At 42.4% G+C, this 23,465-nt stretch overlaps 2 pseudogenes; both read right to left on the bottom strand.

Annotated features, from left to right (window-relative positions):
• Nucleotides 1–1,059: 1,059 nt before the first annotated feature.
• Nucleotides 1,060–10,589, bottom strand: LOC148035332 (small ribosomal subunit protein uS5y/uS5u/uS5v pseudogene; annotated as a pseudogene).
• A 106-nt stretch (nucleotides 10,590–10,695) lies between these two features.
• On the bottom strand, nucleotides 10,696–11,616 carry LOC148035331 (urease accessory protein G pseudogene; annotated as a pseudogene).
• Nucleotides 11,617–23,465: the final 11,849 nt, after the last annotated feature.

Genomic DNA, 23,465 nt, shown 5'->3' with positions numbered 1-23,465 from the left:
CTCGCAAAAAGCATCGTTATTGACGACGCCATAGAAATGTCGCTATTGGCATCGTTATATGCATCGCTATATGCGTCGCATTTGCGACGCATATAGCGACGCAAATAGCGACGCATATAGCGACGCAACCAGTGAATTTGCGATGCGCTGTCGAAGGATTTACCAAAGCAAAGCAAAGTCGTGTCTACAGAAGACCTTGACTAATTTCAGGATAAAAGATCAAACAGGTGAATAATCAAGATGAGAAAATGATCCCAAGACACTGTTTCAAGAAGAAGAAACTTGAGCAGCTTCTGAATTGTCAGACCCAGAGATAGTCATCAATTGTGGCTAATAAATCAGATTTCTGGCACTCTTTATCAGGAACAAACATAATTTCTGTTGAGGAATATGGATGATCAAAGGAAAGCTTAGAATCTGCCTTGAAATCTCATGTTTTCTCATCAATCATGATACACAGGCATAAAAGCAGAAATAGCAATCGGTGAGCTGGAAATTTGGACAGCACGACTTCTTTCTTCAAGTTAGTTTGATGGTATGGTTCAAGGACTAATGGTACTTAAATCAAGACAAAACTGATGGCTCTTCATGAGGCATTGACATGCCATCATCTGAATTAGAAGAAAGCTTTGCAACATTTGGATGAGGGCTTTCCAATTCAAAAGCTTTTCAGGCCATATCTATTAACACCGTATGAGAGAACATATTTCCCAAGCTCAAGTTCCAGTTGTAATTACTGTTGTTATTCTCCCAAGGATGACTGTCTGATTTTTTTTTTTTTCCCAGGACGACTGTTTTTCTTCTCTTCTCTAGACAGGTTGTTCTTCTTCTTCACACATATCTCCTCATGAGCTACAATAGAGTTGATTCATGTTTTATCCCTCCATACCTAAATCTTTCTGCTTTGGTAACGTGCCAAAAGGTGGTCTTCTTTGATTGCACGGGTTTGCACTGCACATAAATGTAAAGATCGAGTTAAGCTGGAGAAGAAGCAGATTTCTATTCATCTCCTCCAAAGCTTCACAAATGCCCTGCCTCCTCTTGTCGAAGGATTTTCAGTCACCCCCTCTGTTTCCTTGTCTCTTTCCAAAGATCAGGAATCAAGAAACCGTAGGTCTTCAGCAAGCAGTCAAATGTTGCCTTCACAAAATTTCCAAGCATTTTAGTGGAGCCCCTGGATGAGGTGAACACATCTTCAATCCCTGCAAACTGCAAAACCTTCTTGGGAACACGTGCAGCAACAATACCTGAACCACGAGGTGCAGGCACAAGGCGGACAGTGACGGACCCACATTTCCCAGTGACCTTGCAGGGCACAGTATACCCTCGGCGCACAGGGATGACGGAGAGCTTGGCCAGGATGATGGCGCCACGGATGGCAGTCACAACCTCCTTGCTGCACTTTACACCCAGGCCAACATGGCTTCACGTTTCAATCTAATAAGATCATCCTCCTGCTCCCGATATTCTCCCATAAATTTTCTGCTGCTTTTTGAATCCCTCGTCTAGTGTGCTTCGTGAGGCATCCCCCTTCGTCCTCCTTTCTCCCCCAGATTCGCGTAATCATTCCCTGTTCTCCAATCAGCCGCAGAGAGTACCCCGTTCCATCACTTCCAAATTAGCACCCACAGCATCTGCTAGATCAGTCTTATTGATCACCAGAAGATCAGCATGTGTAATTCCTGGTCCTCCTTTGCGAGGAATCTTATCCTCTCCGGCAACATCTATAATATATATGATATAGTCTGCAAGCTCTCTGCTGAAATTGGCAGCCAGATTATCTCCTCCTGATTCGCAAAGCAAAATATCTACTGAAAAGGTCCTGGATAGATCCTCCAATGGGCCAAGGTTTATACTTATATCTTCTCGAACAGCTGCATGAGGACAGCCACCAGTTTCTATAGCTCTTATCCTCTCAGGAGCAAGGGCGCCATGCTTCACTAGGAATTCTCCGTCTTCACTCGTTAGCTACAGAGTATCCTCCCTGTTTTCTCTCTCTAATGCTCTGTTCCTTCCTCTTTCTCAGATTCAGCGTAATACTCCCCTCCCCGATTAGCCTCGACCTCTTTTTTCATCCCATACACTTGCTTTTCCCTCCCTCTTTAGCTTTTGAAAATCCCCTCTTTAGTCTTTGAAAAATCCCTTATTAGTCTCCTCCTTCCACGTTTTCTACGCCTCCCTTTCCCAATTTCTCTGCAAAAGCGGTCCTCAAATTAGCTTTTTCCTGAAAATTAGTGATATTTCACACATATTCACCCGCCCCATTCTTCATTGCCTGTGGTTCCACATGCTTTCAAAGCTGTAGAGAACATGAACTCGTCTGGTTTCATGCCATGTTACTGCATTTTCTCGAAGAGTTTGAGAGCCAGTATCCCTTGCCCACGCTGAGCATACCCTGCAATAATTGAGCCCCAAGAGACATTATCTTGTTTAGGCAGTCGATTAAAACATTTCGTACATCTTCCATCCTCCCACATTTCACATACATGTCAACCAGTGCATTGCCAATGGCCAAATCAGATACAACATGTCCAGTGTCAGCTGAATAAATACTAGGTTCCCCTGCTCAATGGCTCCAATGTTGTCACAAGCTTTCAAACGAACCCTTGGTCACAATCAAAGTGGTCCATGAGATTGCATCTCGAGTCACCAATCTACCAAAATTCCTTATTCTTCTCTGTCTTCAGCATAAAATGAAAGAGCAAACATAACAACTAAGTATGTACAAAGTATCAAATCACACACACAACTTTTGGGTGGTTTACACACCTCGAATGCGTAGCAATACGACATCCACCCCTTCTAATCCTGCGCATCCTCCGGATGGGCCAACTACCCATGATCATTATCATCTAGATCCACAAACAGATCAATCTCTTCATTATGCATTTCCGGTAGATCAACAAGATTATCTGTCTCTTCCATTGGAGTTTCTTGTCGTTGCTCTTCTCTTGAAAATTCTTCCAATGCATAGTCCTCATCATCCCTTTTCTTGAAAATCTTGATTCTTTTTCCAGCAATAGGCACTCTAAGCACTGTCCCATCCAATTCAGTCAGCTCATATGTTGCATTATCAAAGACATGTCTGACTATGTACGGCCCAAACCATCTTTTCACCATCTTCCGAAGTGCAGTATGCTGATTTTCAAGGCTGCTATCAAAGACCAAAACCCAATCTCCCTCTTCTATTGCTCTAGGCCGCAAGCGATGCCTGCTGTCAAACCTGTCCTTATTTCTTAGTCTAGCAACCTTCAACCTGTCAATAGCTAGCTGAATATCCTCAGGTCTCCTCTCTAACTGTCGAATCTGAAGAGCTAAGAGCTCCTCTCTCGTCAAATCCTCCTGCCAAGGTAAAACTGACCAAGTCAAAGCACAAGTCTCAATCGGCATAACAGGTTTCTGACCATACATCAACTCTGCAGGCATATATCCTGTGGTAACACTATGAGTCGTACGATCAGTCCACAAAGCAAATGGTAGAAGTCTCGGCCATTCTCCAATCCGTCCTCTGCATGCTTTGGCTAATGCTTTCACTATCGGCGGATGCCCTCTTTCACTCTTTCCGTTTCCCTCTGGATTGTATGCTGTGGTTAGAGCCAACTTGATTCCTAGCTGAGAGAAAAACTCCCTAGCTTCATCTGCATCCAACTCACCACGATCCGCAATGATCTTACCCACACAACCATACCTGCAGAAAATTTCCTCCAATAAGAACTTACACACTGCACTAGTGGTCTTCGTTCTCAAAGATCTGCCCTCAACATGATTGGTAAGATCCTCTCTAGCCAAAACAATGTACCTCATCTGCCATAGACCCATAGGCATGGTAACCAAATCAACTACCCACTTATAATGAATGCATAGTGGATAGGTCGGATGAAGCTCATCTCGATGACGCACTACTGAATACATCTGGCAGTCTCTACAAGTCTCAACAAAGTGAGAAACATCTCTGTACATTCCTTTCCACCAATATTTCTCCTTGATTTTCTCATAAGTAGCCCATACTCCTCTATGACCAGCCCAAGGACTCTCATGAAACTCCCTCATCACCTGTAACTGTGTCTCTCTATCGCAGACAACCCGCAAAGGTAATCCGCCTCTTTTCTTCGGATGCTTCCAAAGAAATCCATCCTTGAGAAAATAACCATAGGCTTTCCTTCTGATCTTCTTGAACTCTTCATCTGTCCATTCATCTCTTTTGCTTAGTGTACTAAGGTACCTGCCAATCTGTAACCAATCTCCAACATAAAGTTCTTCTATGAAAGCCACAATATCATAGACATGACAAATATGATCAACCATAGTGGCTGAAATTTCTGCATCATCCTCTTCTGCAAGTAGAGTCTCCTCATCATCATATCTGGCTCTAGACAACATATCTGCCACTGGATTATCCTTCCCTGCTATGTGTTTAAATTCCGGATTTAATGACTTGATGTATGCAATCCATCTCAACATAGCTATATCCGGAGTAGAGCAACTCGTAATCATACCAATCAATGGCAAGCAATCTGTCTCTATCACAACTGAAGCTCCAATAAAATACTCCTTGTCACATTTGAGAGCCGTGACAATCCCCAATAACTCCCTCTTGATTTGTGGATATCTCCTCTGTCTCTCGTTTAGGACTTTCGCCCCAAACCGAATAGCATACCTATTTCCATCTGCATCATCTTGACCCACAGCCCAACCTATGCCAATTGGACTAGTGTCAACTGTCAATACAATAGGCCTATTACAATTATAATCCGCTTTCCTGAGAGTAGGAGCATTCTGCAATAACTTCTTCAATTTCCGCATGGCTTTAGTGTGGCTCTCATCCCAATAGAATTTCTGCCCCTTTTGAAGCAGCTGATACAAACAATCTGCAATGTGTGCAAAATGAGGTATCCAAATCATATAAAACACACAAGCACCAATGAATCTCCGTACCTCTGAAGTAGTAGAACAATACTCTGCAATCTTTCCTATAGCATTCACCTTATCAGGTGAGGGTTTCCTGCCATAATATCCACACATATGCCCAACAATGACAACCTCATTCACTCCAAAAACAGATTTTTGCCCTGAAAGTGTCAAGTTCACTTCTTCTAACCTGGCCAAAATCTTCTCACATGCTGAAATATGATCAGCCACAAAGTGTCTGCATCCCTGCTCATTTAGGCTCTCATTCTTCTCTTCTTCTGTACACCCCTTAATGGGCACATCATCCAAGAAAGGCATAGTAAGCTGAGGTATGTAATCACGAAGGACCTTATGCATGGCATTCATCATATGCGCAACAGAATTAGTGGCACCTTGAGGCAAGGTACACATCCTGACAAGCCCAATAGGAGTTCTCATGGTGGTTATGTCCCTGCTTTCCAAAGCCAGCTGAAACTGATCATATCCTGAATACAAATCACCCAAAGAATAGATGGCACGTCCAATAAATGCCTCTGCAAATTCATCCACAACTGGACCTATACCAACATTCCTGATAGTAACTCTGTTCACTGGCTGCATGTCCTGAATAAATCGAAGAGTACCATTCTTCTTTAGAACTGTAAACCACCTGTTTGAGTATGGTGCAGATGAAGGCTCAAGGATTCCCATCCTAATTTTCTCATTCAATAAATCAATCAGCTTTGGCAAGTGTGCCTTAGGCACTGGAATAGGTCGGAGATTCCATGGGATATGAGGAATAGTAAAAATGACCATAGGAGCAACAATATCAGGATTCACACATCCAATCTCATGTGGCAAAAAAGCAAATCCCCTTCCATGACACTCAAGCATCTCCTGAAAGCATTGCTTCTCTATGGGTAACAAGAAATCACCATTTCCAATTTTCAATTCAGCAAGTGTCTCTGCTGAAAATTTATGACCAATATGCTCCGGATTCCTCAAAATTTGCTGTTTAGCAGCCCTCTCTATTTGCTGATCACTGTCAGATGGAAGCGGTACAGCAACTGGCTTCACCTTCTTATCCACAGTTTTGTATTTCGTGTCAACCCTGGCTTCATTATGCTCTTCTGCATTACATAAACCTTGCTGTAAATCAGCAATTCTGCATTCCAATGGCTGAATATTCTCAACCCTCTGCTCTATGGACTGCATAGAAATAGCCCCAAACTCTGAATGCTGAAATATTTCAGCAGTAAACTCTGTTGGCTGAAAATTTTCAGCCCTCTGTCTATCTGAAAGCTGATCATAACTAGCTGGAAACTCTGTTTGCTGAATTTCTTCAGCACTCAACACTTTTTGCTGAGTTACCTTAGCCTCTGACTCAATCTGCGACATAAAATCTGCAATTTCATGAAACATGTCCAGGGACTGCACTAATACATTACCATGACAATTCAGTATATCAATTTTCAGCATATCTCCCATCTCTGTCATCGTATCTGCACAAATCACACTGTCATACATCCCATCTATGTGCTCATCATCCTCCAAAATTCCTGCATTTTTCAAATTTTTCTCCTTCCTGCATATATACTGCCTGGCAGCTCTAGACAACCTAGAAGTCTTATGGTAACTCATCGAACTGTTTGCTGAAATCCCAACATAACCGGAGGAGAAAACACTGCTGCTGCCAGGAGGCGAGAACTCCAATCTCCTCTCCTCTGTACCACCGTCGTCTCGCGAAACGGCGGTACCTAATGAAAACCCGAATCCCTCACAGTGGGTAAGGGTGCATCTCTGAGAGTATCCCTGTTTCTAACATGGTTCACACATACAGTCATAAACTGAACTGCTCTCATACCATCTTTACTGCGAATCCGTGCATAAGCAGATCCATCATCCATGACCTTTGTTTCCATGCGCATCTCTGTAATGAATGGCTGACCAAGAATTAGAGCATGAATCCTACACAAAGAAATGAAAATCCTCCTCTACATCACCAATAGAAACCCTGACACTAGGACAGGCAGCATACAAATCACCTGCAGTGTTATTGGCGGCTCTCATACGCCACCCATGCTCTACATCCATAGGCCATCTGTTACTCTCATAAACTCCACGAACTATGAGATTAATCTCTGAACCATGATCAACCAATGCAACATAAGGCACCTGTTTCTCTCCAACCTTTACCATCGTCTCTGTAGTTGCCCTAGCCCAATGGCTCCACGAAAAGTGACTACGCGGTATCAAAACAGGCTTATCAATTTCAGCATAATGCATAGGCTGAACCCTCTTCTCTACCTGCGGCAAAATAGAAGCATTATCAACCATAACCTCATCATCATCCTCATCCAACTCTCCAATCAAAACTCCCTGTGTATCAGTGGTAGCCAATGCATGTCTTTTCCTCTTCAAGACCTCCTGAAACTGATCCTGAAACTCTCTTTTTGAGATGCCCAAAATCTCAGAAATAGTGAAAGTCACCTCACTGCCAAGTATCTTATCATTAAAGATTTTCTTCATGTCTGTAGATGTCTCAATATCGGACATCAATCTGAATCCTGGCTGCTTTCTCTCTCTAGGCTCTTGCCTCTTTTCTCTCTTTTGAGCATCCTCCATCTGTCGATCTAGCCCTGGTCTTGAAGACGGTCCTGCAGTAGGTGGAGTAACAAACTCACCCCCTCTAGTCTTCTTAGCTGCACTTGGATTTTCTTCATCCCTCTTACGCTTCTCCTCAACAAGTACATTTGCACCATGAGATTTAGCCAAATAAGCATAAATAGAGTACCTGTCAACAGGCGAGTCCCAACCTGTTTCTGATCCGATGCTAGAGCCTGCACTAGTCAAAACAGTTTGCTGAATTTTCCCCTTGTTTGCAGTCTCCATAGCATAAGTCCATAGCGCTGACTGAGTCTCTGATCCCTTCTCAATCTGTACTCCATATGCAGAAGCATCACCTCTAGCTGTCACATAAGAAGTACGCGCAGCCATGTCCTCCACTAACTTCTTCATTCCACCTTTACCAAAGTTGGTAGCAAGTGGAGCTCCTGTCTCAATCAACCAAATCTTACCATCTTGCCCCCAATATACCAAATTCTGCCTCCTTGCATCCTGGAAAGAGTCACAATCCCTGCAATGCTGATGCTCCGTACTATCACACCAAATACATCTCCGATCTCTCCTAGGAGCACTAGGAGCACTCCTAGGTGCAGTAGGAGCGCTAGAAGAAGTAGCAGGCACAGTCGAAGCAAACTGCTCCTTCAACTTACCCACCAACTCCGCTTTGACTGACTCTAGTGTCAAATCTGTGATGCCTTTGATTATGTCATCAAGAGAGGTAGGCACCAATGGAGCGGATGGTTTTGGAGCAGAAGGTGTAGGCATCGGTCATGGAACAGGAGGAATAGGTGGAGTGGAAACAGTAGGCACTGGCATAGGCCAAGAAACTGGCTGAGGAGGAGAAGAAATAACAGGGATAGAAGTAGGCATAGGAGCAGATGATGGTGTAGGTGTCATGGAACCATTCTGTAGGCGAGTCTTCCATATCCTCCTCTTGGTCAAAGTCGAGACTGCATCCTGAGCATCCTGCCAATCAGTTTTAAGACCCATAGGCTTCGTACGATCTTCAAGAAGCTCACCCAATTCTTCTTGAAGAGCAGGATCTGCAGCTTGCAAGAAAAGCTCAACTTTTTCAACATCCAATGCTCTTTGTTCAATGGCATCAAGCTGACTATACCTCTCTTTGAATTCTCGAATCAACTCCGAAGCAGCGAGACCTTTGTTTGGCATGTAGACCCACTCTCGGAATGACCGCCGAGTAGCCATACCAAAGTCCTCAAGGAAGTATTCTTCTTTCAAGGCCTTCTTAAAATCTTGCCAATGTGTATTTTGAATAAAAAGATCAGTCACTTTTGTCCTCAAAGCAGGTGTGACAAGACGAAGGAAGTACTTACTCATAAGTCCAGCAGGAACTCCAAAAAACCCCATCTTGATCTCATATGTCTTCAAATATGCTGAAACATTACGCCCGTCAAATAGCTTCTTCTCACTCTCAACTGCTTCAATAGCCTTAGTCGCGCTGTTTGCATTCTCCTGCTCCGAATAGAGTTGCCTTTGCTGAGACAACTGCTGTTGATGCAATTGTTGTTGCTGCTGCATATACAATTGTGTTTGCTGATTTTGGAGCTGCATATACATGGACATATTCTGCAAAATCTGTTTTAGATCCTTCGTTGAAGTACTTGACGCAGCAGTCATTGATGGAGCTGAAGTAGACACAGCTGGAGTTGTAGAAGAAGCTGAAATAGAGGCTGAAGTATCTCCCATCCTGAAATTTCTGCGACGCTTTCACGTCGGGTTCACCAAAGATGTCGAAGGATTTACCAAAGCAAAGCAAAGTCATGTCTACAGAAGACCTTGACTAATTTCAGGATAAAAGATCAAACAGGTGAATAATCAAGATGAGAAAATGATCCCAAGACACTGTTTCAAGAAGAAGAAACTTGAGCAGCTTCTGAATTGTCAGACCCAGAGATAGTCATCAATTGTGGCTAATAAATCAGATTTCTGGCACTCTTTATCAGGAACAAACATAATTTCTGTTGAGGAATATGGATGATCAAAGGAAAGCTTAGAATCTGCCTTGAAATCTCATGTTTTCTCATCAATCATGATACACAGGCATAAAAGCAGAAATAGCAATCGGTGAGCTGGAAATTTGGACAGCACGACTTCTTTCTTCAAGTTAGTTTGATGGTATGGTTCAAGGACTAATGGTACTTAAATCAAGACAAAACTGATGGCTCTTCATGAGGCATTGACATGCCATCATCTAAATTAGAAGAAAGCTTTGCAACATTTGGATGAGGGCTTTCCAATTCAAAAGCTTTTCAGGCCATATCTATTAACACCGTATGAGAGAACATATTTCCCAAGCTCAAGTTCCAGTTGTAATTACTGTTGTTATTCTCCCAAGGATGACTGTCTGATTTTTTTTTTTTTTCCCAGGACGACTGTTTTTCTTCTCTTCTCTGGACAGGTTGTTCTTCTTCTTTACACATATCTCCTCATGAGCTACAATAGAGTTGATTCATGTTTTATCCCTCCATACCTAAATCTTTCTGCTTTGGTAACGTGCCAAAAGGTGGTCTTCTTTGATTGCACGGGTTTGCACTGCACATAAATGTAAAGATCGAGTTAAGCTGGAGAAGAAGCAGATTTCTATTCATCTCCTCCAAAGCTTCACAAATGCCCTGCCTCCTCTTGTCGAAGGATTTTCAGTCACCCCCTCTGTTTCCTTGTCTCTTTCCAAAGATCAGGAATCAAGAAACCGTAGGTCTTCAGCAAGCAGTCAAATGTTGCCTTCACAAAATTTCCAAGCGTTTTAGTGGAGCCCCTGGATGAGGTGAACACATCTTCAATCCGTGCAAACTACAAAACCTTCTTGGGAACACGTGCAGCAACAATACCTGAACCACGAGGTGCAGGCACAAGGCGGACAGTGACGGACCCGCATTTCCCAGTGACCTTGCAGGGCACAGTATACCCTCGGCGCACAGGGATGACGGAGAGCTTGGCCAGGATGATGGTGCCACGGATGGCAGTCACAACCTCCTTGCTGCACTTTACACCCAGGCCAACATGGCTTCACGTTTCAATCTAATAAGATCATCCTCCTGCTCCCGATATTCTCCCATAAATTTTCTGCTGCTTTTTGAATCCTTCGTCTAGTGTGCTTCGTGAGGCATCCCCCTTCGTCCTCCTTTCTCCCCCAGATTCGCGTAATCATTCCCTGTTCTCCAATCAGCCGCAGAGAGTACCCCGTTCCATCACTTCCAAATTAGCACCCACAGCATCTGCTAGATCAGTCTTATTGATCACCAGAAGATCAGCCTGTGTAATTCCTGGTCCTCCTTTGCGAGGAATCTTATCCTCTCCGGCAACATCTATGATATATATGATATAGTCTGCAAGCTCTCTACTGAAATTGGCAGCCAGATTGTCTCCTCCTGATTCGCAAAGCAAAATATCTGCTGAAAAGGTCCTGGATAGATCCTCCAATGGGCCAAGGTTTATACTTATATCTTCTCGAACAGCTGCATGAGGACAGCCACCAGTTTCTATAGCTCTTATCCTCTCAGGAGCAAGGGCGCCATGCTTCACTAGGAATTCTCCGTCTTCACTCGTTAGCTACAGAGTATCCTCCCTGTTTTCTCTCTCTAATGCTCTGTTCCTTCCTCTTTCTCAGATTCAGCGTAATACTCCCCTCCCCGATTAGCCTCGACCTCTTTTTTCATCCCATACACTTGCTTTTCCCTCCCTCTTTAGCTTTTGAAAATCCCCTCTTTAGTCTTTGAAAAATCCCTTATTAGTCTCCTCCTTCCACGTTTTCTACACCTCCCTTTCCCAATTTCTCTCCAAAAGCGGTCCTCAAATTAGCTTTTTCCTGAAAATTAGTGATATTTCACACATATTCACCCGCCCCATTCTTCATTGCCTGTGGTTCCACATGCTTTCAAAGCTGTAGAGAACATGAACTCGTCTGGTTTCATGCCATGTTACTGCATTTTCTCGAAGAGTTTGAGAGCCAGTATCCCTTGCCCACGCTGAGCATACCCTGCAATAATTGAGCCCCAAGAGACATTATCTTGTTTAGGCAGTCGATTAAAACATTTCGTACATCTTCCATCCTCCCACATTTCACATACATGTCAACCAGTGCATTGCCAATGGCCAAATCAGATACAACACTGTCCAGTGTCAGCTAAATAAATACTAGGTTTCCCTGCTCAATGGCTCCAATGTTGTCACAAGCTTTCAAACGAACCCTTGGTCACAATCAAAGTGGTCCATGAGATTGCATCTCGAGTCACCAATCTACCAAAATTCCTTATTCTTCTCTGTCTTCAGCATAAAATGAAAGAGCAAACATAACAACTAAGTATGTACAAAGTATCAAATCACACACACAACTTTTGGGTGGTTTACACACCTCGAATGCGCAGCAATACGACAGCGCATAGCGAGGCCAATAGCGACACGAGCAGTAAATTTGCGATGCAAATAGTGACGGTAACAGGGAAAAGAAATTTTGTGGCAGGGCAGCAAGTTGCCCTGCCACATATAGCACTGTGTGTTGTATGAGAGCCATACAAAATAGTTTCTACACTATTGCATACAAAGTGCTTGCAAACAAAAAGAATGTATACTGAAATCATAAAACTGATACATGAAATAAATACATGATCGCATAAAATGCGATTGGTACAATCATGAAAGGATATCACTAATACATAGAAAATGTCTACATAGATCAGGCGACTAAAAACTAAAGGTGTGTGAGCTCCAAGGATCCAAGGGCGAGCTATAAATCCTCGTCCCCCGAAAGCTCGTCCCGCCTCAAAGGAGTATCGAACGGATTCTGCAGAAAAAGAAACAACATATCAATCCACCATACAATAATGCACTCAAATATCTCATGGTAACTACGGACAAGAAAGATGAGTGACTTGCAGGGCCGCCGCGTCTATACAATCGGTCAATCAATGCATTGAGACCATGCCTCTCTGCATATCGAGTCTCAAGGCCTTGCAGATCGCAATTTGTAATGGAGTGCTACAAAGAAAACAAAATGCTAACTGTTAGAAACATGATTGTCAGTACAAAGAATATTTCAAAAAAACAAATAAGCAAAACAAAAGAGAAACTTACAAAGTCCTCCAAATATGTCTTGTGGCCGCCACTCCCAAGATGATGGACTGCTCCGGCCTCGAGTCCTACCCTCGCCGCCTCCCGCTGCTGACTCCAACGTCCTGGCGAATCTGTAGCCTCCTCCCTCAGTCGGCACCAGTCGTCTGCATCTAACCACTCGGGCTTTGCAGCCCCACTCTTGATTGCCTTGCGTGAGTCGGATTGTCTATGTGACATGTATGCACGCATGCAATCCATCATCCAGCCCGTAGAGAATCTATCTACTGTGGCTGGCACCGGAAACTCCTCGTGCAAGGATGCTACTATGTAGTCCTTGCTCCCCTCCGGTATGTTCTTTCAATGATCCAAGACGTTGTGCCGAAAAACTTGTTGGCACAACTCTCTCATGCGAGCCATCACCCTCCTCCCCTCATCATTCATGATGATGGCTCCTGACCTACTATCAACCAGGTATCCATAACCCTTAGGAGTCTGCCTAAGATGGGTCCTCTCCCATCTCCGTCGACGCTCCTGGGCATATCCAGGAGACCCCTCTACATCCGGTGTACCGGGGGTAACCTCTCTCGGAGTGGCACTCAAAGGGGTGCCACCAAAGGGGGTGCCACCAAAAGGGGTGCCACCTGTTGATGGCTGCGCAAAAGCCGAAGTACCTGGAGTAGACGTCCCCACAGGTGTGACAAATCCTGGAGGTGACGCAGCTCCAGCTGAATGACGAGATGGAGACACCACATCCGTGTCTCCATAGTAGCACCCCCTGATCCCGATGCAGTCCCTCCCTTTGGCCCAAGTCGTGAGCGTCGAGATCGTCTGCTCGAAACTGAAGCATCTGATCGCGCTGAAGCAGATCTAGCAGAGCGCCCTGACGAAGAACGAGACAGCTCTTGGTCTACCATCTCTCTGAATCTCGTGAGCTCGTCTAGAGACATGCGTGCCATCATGTCCTGAAACTCCTCATCGCTCATCCCTCGACTCAACCTGAAAATGTCACCTGTACAGATAAAAAATGGTGTTAGAATAATCAATTTAAACTATACAAAGCACAGTAATATAAATCATTTTTGAAAAATCCCTCTTCAAATGCATATCTTATGTACCTTTATGGAAGATCTAAACAACGAATTGAGTAATACAATTCTCCAAGAATGAAGTATTCTATGGTCCCATGTTAATCTCCTGACACAACTCTGCATACACTGGAAGGTCGATAGACATGTCACCACAAAAGAATGAGTCTGTCTCGTTCTCAAAAAATTCTTGGACTAGTGTATTTCCATCATTGTTAGCCGATGCAGGCTCCAAGCTTGCGGTGGCCTCCACCCCTTGTAATATCGATCCCTCTATTTGCATATTTTCTTCATCTATGCTCGGAACATCGCTTTGATCATATACTCTCGCACTTCGAGGAGTTGAAGGTATAACATACCACCATCAAGGTTGTCGGAGGTTTGGATAGAAGATTACATGTTCACAAACACGTACAAAGCGAGTTCAAACCATTGTGACATAAACCATGTTGTATTACAATTAGCAAGCAAATGACTCTATGCACCTATTCACAATGGGCCGGCAACACAAAGGTGTCGCACAAATCCGTCCATTTTTGTTCGGAATCTATTTCGAGAAATCCAGATGGACCTCGTCGAACTGTTGCTCCAGCTCCTCCAAGTACCACTTTGAACCACTGCACATCGAATAGTATCATGGAGAAGCTACGGTAATCCACCGTAATAATACTTTGCAAGTTCCCAAAATACTCCATCTCATCCACAACCGTGTTCGGATCCGTTGCTCGTCGCCGGCTCTCTTGCTCAAACCTTGCCATGACACCACAGTCCATTGTGGAGCGCATTTTGTCAATAGGCTCCACGCGAAAATGCCATCCGCGCGACCACACTACACTATATATTTTGTATTGTACATTGAAACACTCAAATTAGATGTCGCATATAAAATTTTGATACGACACATTCTAAACCCCTCATCACCTTTGGACTACATCCCCTCGAGAACTCCCACTCCTCCATTGAGACCTCTATCATTCGCTGGATGCTGCAGTCAAGGCTCCATGCAACCATCGTGTTGACATAAACCGTGGCATCTCCTCCATGCCTTCGGGATATTGAATTGGCCGATGACGCGTACTGCGTCGGAATTCAGCTCGCACTTCCTCTCGATCTTGCCTTGCAATCTGGTACTTGGCGAGCCACATCTCCATGGAGGCATGGTGCAACATACAAAAGCGATTCACCTTCTCTTCCATTGAGGCATCCATTCTTTTTTCTACCCCATTTCCAACCACCACATCTCCAGTCAGTCTATCATCGTCCTTCAGCGTCCATAGCATTTCATTGTCTGGTTCCACCGTTGGTAGCCATTGTGAGATATGCACTAACGTCTCTAACACCAACCAACCTTCCGCCATGTTACCTTCTGGACGAGCTCATTGTCGCACAAAGCCTTTCAGGGTTTTCATGAAGTGCTCCAGGAAGAACATCCATCGTGTATGGACAAGTCCAGCAATCTCCACTTCATCCACAAGATGCACAAGAAGGTGAACTTGTATCGTGAGCATGCTAGTGGGTAGGTATTTCTCAAAGAGACAGACCGTCTCCACTGCTAATTAGGGAAAAAGTAAAAACATGAGGAGTTTTTTTAAAAAAAAGAAGAGAGGGGAAGAAGGGAGTGTATGAGAGAGAGAGAGAGAGAGAGAGAGAGAGAGAGAGAGAGAGAGAAGAATCTTGCAGTCTGAAGAGAAGGGAGAAATATGATGCTCAGAAGAAGAAGAACGAGTTTTTAGAAGAAAGAGGCCGTGTAGCTGAAGTTATCGAAGCCATGGAGCATGATGGCAGGGCTCTTGAAGCCAATTGGCTGACGCGAGTTCTTGGTTTTCAGATAATGGCAATAAGAGTCTTCCTTTTGTCTTGTTTTCTTCTACTATTGTGTGGGGCATAGAGTATGCAGATCTATTCTAATTTATGGATATGAGTGAGAGACATCAGAGGGTTGTTCTTTGTCGTCCTGTTGAGAGTGATGTATGTTATTTGTTTGCACAAGGCTTTCCATCAAGAGAGAAGAATGGAAGTAAGGATCTCTACATCTGAAACTGGGTATGTGGTAGAGAATATGTATTATGGGTAAGTGTTGAACATGGACTCAAGTTAGTGGAAATTTGAAAAAAATTTCACGTAGGAAAATGGTGAATTAGAGTTCATAACGTTTAAAGCTCTGTAATTGTTTGTCAATGCAAGATATGCTGAGATGTATCTGCTGTTATGCAAAAATGATAATCTCAAATCAAAGAAAGTGTCCTCCCATTTGCAAGTTTGTGCTTCTTGGATCAAAGAAATTATGTGTTTGCTGTATAGAGCAACAATGTATTTTTGCGCAGTGCTCTATGAAGCAATGTCTAGGTTGCATGAAGCAATAGGTGAATTCAATAGCATCTACACCACCAACTTGGTTTCCCATGCAAGTCATCATGATTATCGATTGCTCTATCAGTGTAAATACTATTTTGTTGTAGTAATGGAATGTCTACAATAGTGAAATGCTTGTAGCAATTGAATTGGCATGAAAATTCATCGTATAAAGCTTTAGGTTGCTTGCATTTTGGTTTGTATTTATGTGTGCTTTGAGAAAAGAAGAACATAAAGGATATACCACTAATTTTGCACTACTTGAGGAAACCATGCTTTGTTCCCTAAAAAATAGGATTTGTGTGAATATGAAAGCTTGTGTTATCAGAGTCTCAGCCATCGTTGTTTACACATCAGATTCTATCTAAAAATTGTAAATTCGGAGCTTAAAGGTTTAATTTGTTTTAGTGTTGAGTTGAAGTATTAGTGAGGATGAGTGATCAAGAATATTTGATCATGTGTTCACTGGTATTTTCTAGTGGGTTTTGTTGAGGGGAGATCCTTGGTCTTCATCATGTGGTGTTGTCTTGGGGGTTGTTAAAGGCTGACTACCCAATTCACCTACCAACATTATCATTTTACTTTTTAGTAAAGAATAGATTATGATTTGGCTAATTTTGGTAGAAATACCGAAACGAAAGAGTGAGTAATCATGATGAAACCTGGGTCCTAGAAGTCTGCACGAAAAGCTATTGTTTTGTTTGTTTTCCTATTTCATATCCAACTTACCTAAACTGATATACCTTTTGACACAAGACTCCAAATTGAGCATGGATTTGTCAAGAAGAAAGCTTGTCAATCCTGCCACATCAAAAAAACTAATTTTCTTGAGAAATGAATTTGCTTAAGAGTTGTCAAAATATAAACTTTTAGGGTGTCCAAGCAAGATATATCTACAATTCAACATATCTGTAATCTAAGTGATGATCGATGATGATCAAATGAACTTCTTCTATGCTTAAAATTCATAACATAATATGCTCATAACATACACAATACATCAAACTTAAGAATAAAAAGAACATGAATCAAGAATAGAAGAGATACAACATAGGTATACTTCCTGATTGTCTAATTCAAGGAATTGGTTGTAGTCAATCATGATAGATTTGATATCATGTTGAGATGTAGAGAGAGAAGATATGTAGAGACATGAGAGAGAGAGACAGAGACAGAAGAGACACACCATATATACTCCCAAAGACTATTTCATATTGATCACAATCTACACATATATAGGTGAGACCTAGCCTAGATAGGGTGAGCTATATATAGCTCCAACAACATCCCCTAACTAACTAGGTAGTTCTTAAACCAAGCATCCCTAAGTAACTGGGAATTTCCGATCCCCTATACCCTAAGCTCCCTTGACTAATTAGGTAGTACCTTAACCAAGCATCCCCAAATTAAGCATCCATGAATAGCAAAGTTGTTGTATTTGAACAAAGTATCCCCAAACTAATAGCCTAAGTAGCTCTCAACTTCAAAACTAGTGAGTAGCTATCCAAATAGTCTAGGAAACTATAATATTAGCAAGGTATCCCGTTTCTCATTATCAAACTACTAATTGGATACCTAGCTAGCTTCACACTTGAAAGTATGGCCACCTAGGTAGCTCTTAGGTAGTTGCTATCCAATAACTATCTAGCAGACTAGCTACTTACACACTTGGAATTGTAGCCACCAAGGTAGGTATTAACTTGCAAAGTAAAGTGACTACATCCCCAGGTAGTTCTTTAGCTATAATTCTAGCTAGTTAGCTTAATCATCACTTGCAAATCTACCAAATGACAAATAGACACTTGATGATATGGCTATGGTGTAGGTTTCCTAGTCAAAGCCTCATCCATGCGTGTAGGTTGCCTACTTGGTGAAACACAAAGTAAGATAGTTTCTGGTGTAGAAGTCATCTAGCTACAAGAAAGGTAGATAGGAACCTCAGTGCTTTGAGCTTGGCATCGAGAGAAATGTTGAATGAGGATGATAGTGAAGAAGAAGAAGGGGGAATGAAAGTAATAATATTGAGGAAGATGATAATGAGGAAGGATGAGAGTTTTGAGCATGATTTTGATAAAGAAGTTTCATCAAGTTGCAACAGAGCTAATGAAAGAGAGAAATGAAGAGGAGTAAAAAACCTTAGATCCGCACGATCTTGAGAGAGGTAGGGAGAGACAAGTAGAAGGTTCCTTTTGAAGAATAATGTGAGCTAAGATTGTCTTGAAAGTTTTGATGATGAGAGAAGTGATAATAGACTTGATAGACCTAAGTGTTTAAGGGATGAAGAGAGAATAGTGGATGATTTCTTGATATTTTTAGAGGACCATGAGGGGGAGATCTTGGAAATTTGAAGATTTGATTATTAAGCTCAAGATTCAGATTTTTTGCCTAAAGAGATTGATTTGGTTGAGTGTGGTAGGAGCTCTTAGTTGTAGAGGTTGATTGAGAGAGTGTTGAGGTTATGGATTTTAATTCTATTCATGTTGTTTTTTTGTGACTCGATTGAGTCTTGTTTGGTTTCTTGTGAGTTGACTGATGATGGTTTGTATGGTGAGAGTAGCCTTGTACATGCTTTTGTTTGTGATGTTGTTGATGTTGTTTTGAGTGGACCTAGCCTCATACTTCTTTATGCTTGTACTAATGGTTGTATAGTGATTTTGGCAACAATGAAGAAGAGAAAACATTGTTTGGTGATCTAGAAGTTCCTTTAAGTTCTCCTAGCATTGTTGATGGTCTATGTGATCACCTTGATTGGGGTTTTCGAGACCTTGAGAGTGACATTGATGAGAGCATGATAGGAGACTTGAGAAAGGCTTTGAAGAGAATTGAAACATTGAGAGAAAAGAGATCTAAAACTAGGAGAAAGGAGTTAGAACTTGATTATGACGTAGTTGTTCAAAATTTGGAAGTTAAGGATTATTTGGATGAGGTTTTTGACTAGATTTGTTGCCTTATGGTGATGTTTTTGACATGTGTTAACCCTCAAACGAACGCAGGTGGAAAATCCAGAAAAGCTAAAGCAGAAGACAAAGACAAAGGCCAAGGAAAAGAGAAATGAAAGACAAAGACGCACAAGGAGAAGAGTCCTAAATAAGGGAGAAAGGCGCACAAGGAAAAGCGCAAGTCAAAACTTTTGTAAAAGAGCGCAAGCGCATCATGGTTTAATTCAAGGAGCACCGGGCTCTCACCTATGCAATTTGTAAATGTAAATGGGCAGTGGAAAGGAAGCTAGGAAGATAGAAGGACAATGGGAAAAAGGGCCTAGGCTACGGTCGGCCATGTAAAAAGGGGAAAAGGGGATGACCGCCCAAAAGGGATTTAGGGTTTTGTATATAAAGTTGAAAAGTGAATGAGAAGCTCATTCTTGTGTGTGGCCAAAATTAGCTCTCCTCTTCTTCTTCTTCTTCTTCTTCTTCTTGCTTGCTTGAGCTTGTGCTTGAGAGAGGGAGTGTGAGAGTGTGAGGGAGTGAGTGTGTGAGGGTGCGGGACTGAGGAGGAGAAGCTCTCCATCTTCTCCTCTCTTCTTCTCTTCTCTTCTCTTCTCTTGTCTGGCTCGCAGCAATGGAGCTTGGAGCGTGGAGCTTGAGGATGGAGCTTGCTTGAAGCTTGCACTTGGATCGTGGAGCTACCGGAGTGTGCGGGAGAGGAGGTAACTCGAGCGGCATGGAGGTAAGCTCACTACACCCGTAGGTATGGATGGCGCGTTGGTTATGTGAGAGGTAGCCATTAGTGCTCGGCTTGGAACGCTTGAAACAATAAGCGGTCCGTGGGTCTTGGCGGTTGAGTGAAAGCTCCCACATTTTGGTTCCGTTGCCGGGACCAACGGATTCAAGCCTTGAGCGCTTGCGCACTTCAAATCGAGCATTGGAGTAGGGTTTTCCCCCGAACCGGTGCTTGAGATAGGTAGGAAGGGAGGGGGTTGAAGATGGTATTTGATCTCCTTGGCAAGTAGGTTTTTGATTTTTTGAGAGTTATGTTGTGAGATGGATTAGTGTAGGTATTTACTTTGTGATTCGGATGCATTTAGGATAGGAAAAAACAAAGAAAAAGAAGCAAACAGTAGGGTTTTTCTATTGCTGTATAACAGGCTAAAACAAGGAAATAGGGGCACAGATCCTTGGAGTGCCATTTGATTCGAGCACCATAGTGATTCCAGGCATGTCTGGCATTCCCTTGTAGTGTCTTACACCTATCTGGAAGGCGCTAGATGATTCGGTGTAGTAGATGTCAGCCTAGAGGCATCGCCTGCAACTCGGGGGCCGTTGGCCGCGTAGTCGGACCAGCTTGTCCGAGTCCTAGAATCGGATCAGTCCAAAATTGGACCAATCCAGAATCGGACCAGTCCAAAATCAGACAAGTCCATAATCGGACGCTTGGAAAACCGTCCGATCGGACCAACCCGTCCGACTCGAACGCTCGGACTCAGATGCTCGAACCAACCTGTCCAATTTTGGAAATTGGACCACTCAGACACTCGGACTCAGACCACTCGGACCAACCTGTCCGATCGGACGCTCGTCCAATCGAGGCAATCGGACCCACCCTGTCCGATCCGATTCCCAAAATCGGACACGACCAAAATCGGACCACTGGGCCGATCGGACCACCCATAATCGGACGTCCAATTCTGATAATCAGACTCCTGAAAATTGAACATCTGAGAATCAGACAGAAAACTGTCAAAATCAGACAGGTATCTAGAACACAAATTTTGACACATCTAAACCCCGAGATTGACCCCAAAGGCTACGTAGAGCTAAAGGCACATCACAAATCCATCACTGGGCTAAAATTTAGAGCACGTACTTCAAAATTTGGCTATAAACGGTCCTCCAAATTGTGCATGGCTTTTACCGTAACGGCCCTATGGGCCGGGGGGGATTGCCCCCCCCCCCCGGATCCCCGCAGAGGGGGCTCTGCCCGCTCCGCACCTCCCCCAAGTAGGTTGGAGAGAAAACGCGCGCTGTGACAGGTCCTCCAAATTAGACCCTAGTGTAGTTTGAATGATATAAGAACCAATGTATCATAGCAATAACCAAATGAATTAGCCCCAATTGAAGCAATGCTGGTGGAATTACCTTTAGAAATGAGCAATGGAGAATATCACATGATAGCACATTGTGTAGGGCTATAGGCTACAACACCTAATAAGCTGACAAGAAATTCAAGAGATGGGTAAGTGAAGGATGCTAGCATGAAACGTATGATTGTTCAAACTACATAGTGGTGGAAGACTACAAGGAGGATGTGGATACCTTGGCGATTACATGATCCAAAGAAAAAATTGACATAAATTGGAAAAATCAGAAGTGAGTAGAACATGAAGCTCTTGAATGGGTTGCCAAAGAAGGAGCAAATCATGAATTCAATTCTAGAGAAAGAAGAGAAAACAAGGATAAACAAGATGGTGTAATAGGAGAAGCTAAGGGTCACCTATAACAATCAAGAGTTCAAGAATAGTGGATTACAAGAGCTCTTTTAAACATTAGCCAACTCATTGCTACAATTAAACTCGGAGAATATATTGGACTTACATAGTTGTTTGTCTTCTTTTTTTTAAGTTGAATATTTACTAGTTGTTTGGATTAGGAATTGTTGTTGTCATCATTTTGGAATCTTTGTGCTTGAGAACTTGATTGTTTTGGTCAATATTTTTGTTCTCTTTCATAGATTGGAGCTAGATTTTGATTCTAGCTACTGGCCATCTTGATTCAAGTAGAGTTTCTTATCAATATTTTTGCATATCATAGGGATCATGAGTTCACAAATACATCACATTGCACTTATCAAATACACTACACTCAATGGTCATCTTGTGATTTTTTAAAAATGTATTCTATGCCATGCATTGGATAAATAAACTTATCACACAATCGTTGAGTACTTGAATGGCATTATTCTCACTGCAGCTATATGTGCAGCTATATGTAGTAAATATTAGATGCACATGCACTTGAGAGAATACCTTTTATTCTACATGCACTATTCTTTGCACACACAAGAGTCAGGATATTCATCACTGGATTAGGAAGCTTAGGTTGAGTGGGAAAGGTGGTTGGGTGAGTTTGAGGGTCATGTAGGACTTCTTTAGATGTGAGATAGGTTTTTTAGTTGGTTAACATCATGAGAACCATTATTTTCCTGAGATATTGTGAGATCTAGGTGGGTGGAGAGGAGTGAGATTGTATTTCTTTCACTGTGTGATGAGAGGTGAGGTTAATGATTTTAACTTAATGAAGGTATGTTTGCATCCTGCATGACACAATGGCACTTGTAGACATGCTAGGCACAATCTTTATCAATGTTTTCATTTTTTTCTCATGTGGCACTGTTTGTATAATTGCATGGCATAGATTTTAGCTTTGAACTTCTTCAAAATCATGAGTGATTGAGCATTGATTACATCTTCAAATCATGTGTTGGTTAGGGTATGTTGCATTGAATCGAAAGCAAGCACATCAAGAAAACTTAGTACTCTTCTAGGGACCTAAAAGAGAATAATGTATGGAGATATAGGACTTATATTTGGATTTTTTTTGAGCTTGTGTTTGAAGACACTCTACCTTTAGGGAAGAGGAACAAGTAATTAAGGAGCTTCAGAAAACTATAGAGTTGAGACATGTTCATAATGAGGAACTTAACAATTATAGTATGCTCTACAATGACTTTGGACAACATGTAAATGCATCACACACATATGCAAAGGTTTTGGTTTGGTGGATAATTCAAGGATTACAAGTAGAGCTTGTCTTGAGTGCATGGGTCAAGACCATCATTATGCAGTATAGATAGGTTTCTTTAAGTAGTTTGTTGGCTAGGATTACGGCTTGCTATATATTCCTTCTTGGACAAAGTATTTATCTTGGCTCAGCTTTAACAATGCATTGATCATGGGAGGGGTTTGTTCTTGTAAGAGGAATCAATAAGCAAACAATTGAGATGAAGCTCAGAGGGTTGGTCGATCATGGTCAACTAGAATTATGAGTCTTAGATGGCCCCATAAGCTATTTATTAGTCATATTTTGGACTCACAAGAGTAATCTTATGCTTGAATTTCTTATATATCACACTTGAAAATTTTGGATATCCCTTAGGGAGGGAGGGGGTGGTTACTCATGAATATATGTACGTATCACATGAGTTCAAAACAAGGGCCTTTCTAAACACCATTTTATACATACTAAAAGGTATCATATAAAGGGTTTACTTACAGATTGAGTAAAAAAGGTTTGTGTTTTATCCAATAAAAAACCATAGATAAGAAAATTTACAAATAGGCCTTGAATGTATGTGATATAATGGATATATATATAGTGAACCCCTTGATGGCTTTTTGCAAACAGAATAGAAGATTATGGTCCTCTTTGCAATCTCCTAAGCGACATGAGTCAACAAGTTTTTAATGAATTGATTCATAGTCGTTTCCTCAATGGAGCTGCTTTCAAAAGC

This window comes from Lygodium microphyllum, chromosome 6, assembly GCF_053477565.2.
Source record: "Lygodium microphyllum isolate KBCC chromosome 6, Lygodium_microphyllum_v1.1.10, whole genome shotgun sequence".
Taxonomy (NCBI): domain Eukaryota; kingdom Viridiplantae; phylum Streptophyta; class Polypodiopsida; order Schizaeales; family Lygodiaceae; genus Lygodium; species Lygodium microphyllum.
Note: the sequence above shows the minus strand (reverse complement) of the source record. Positions and strands in the feature narration are given on the sequence as shown.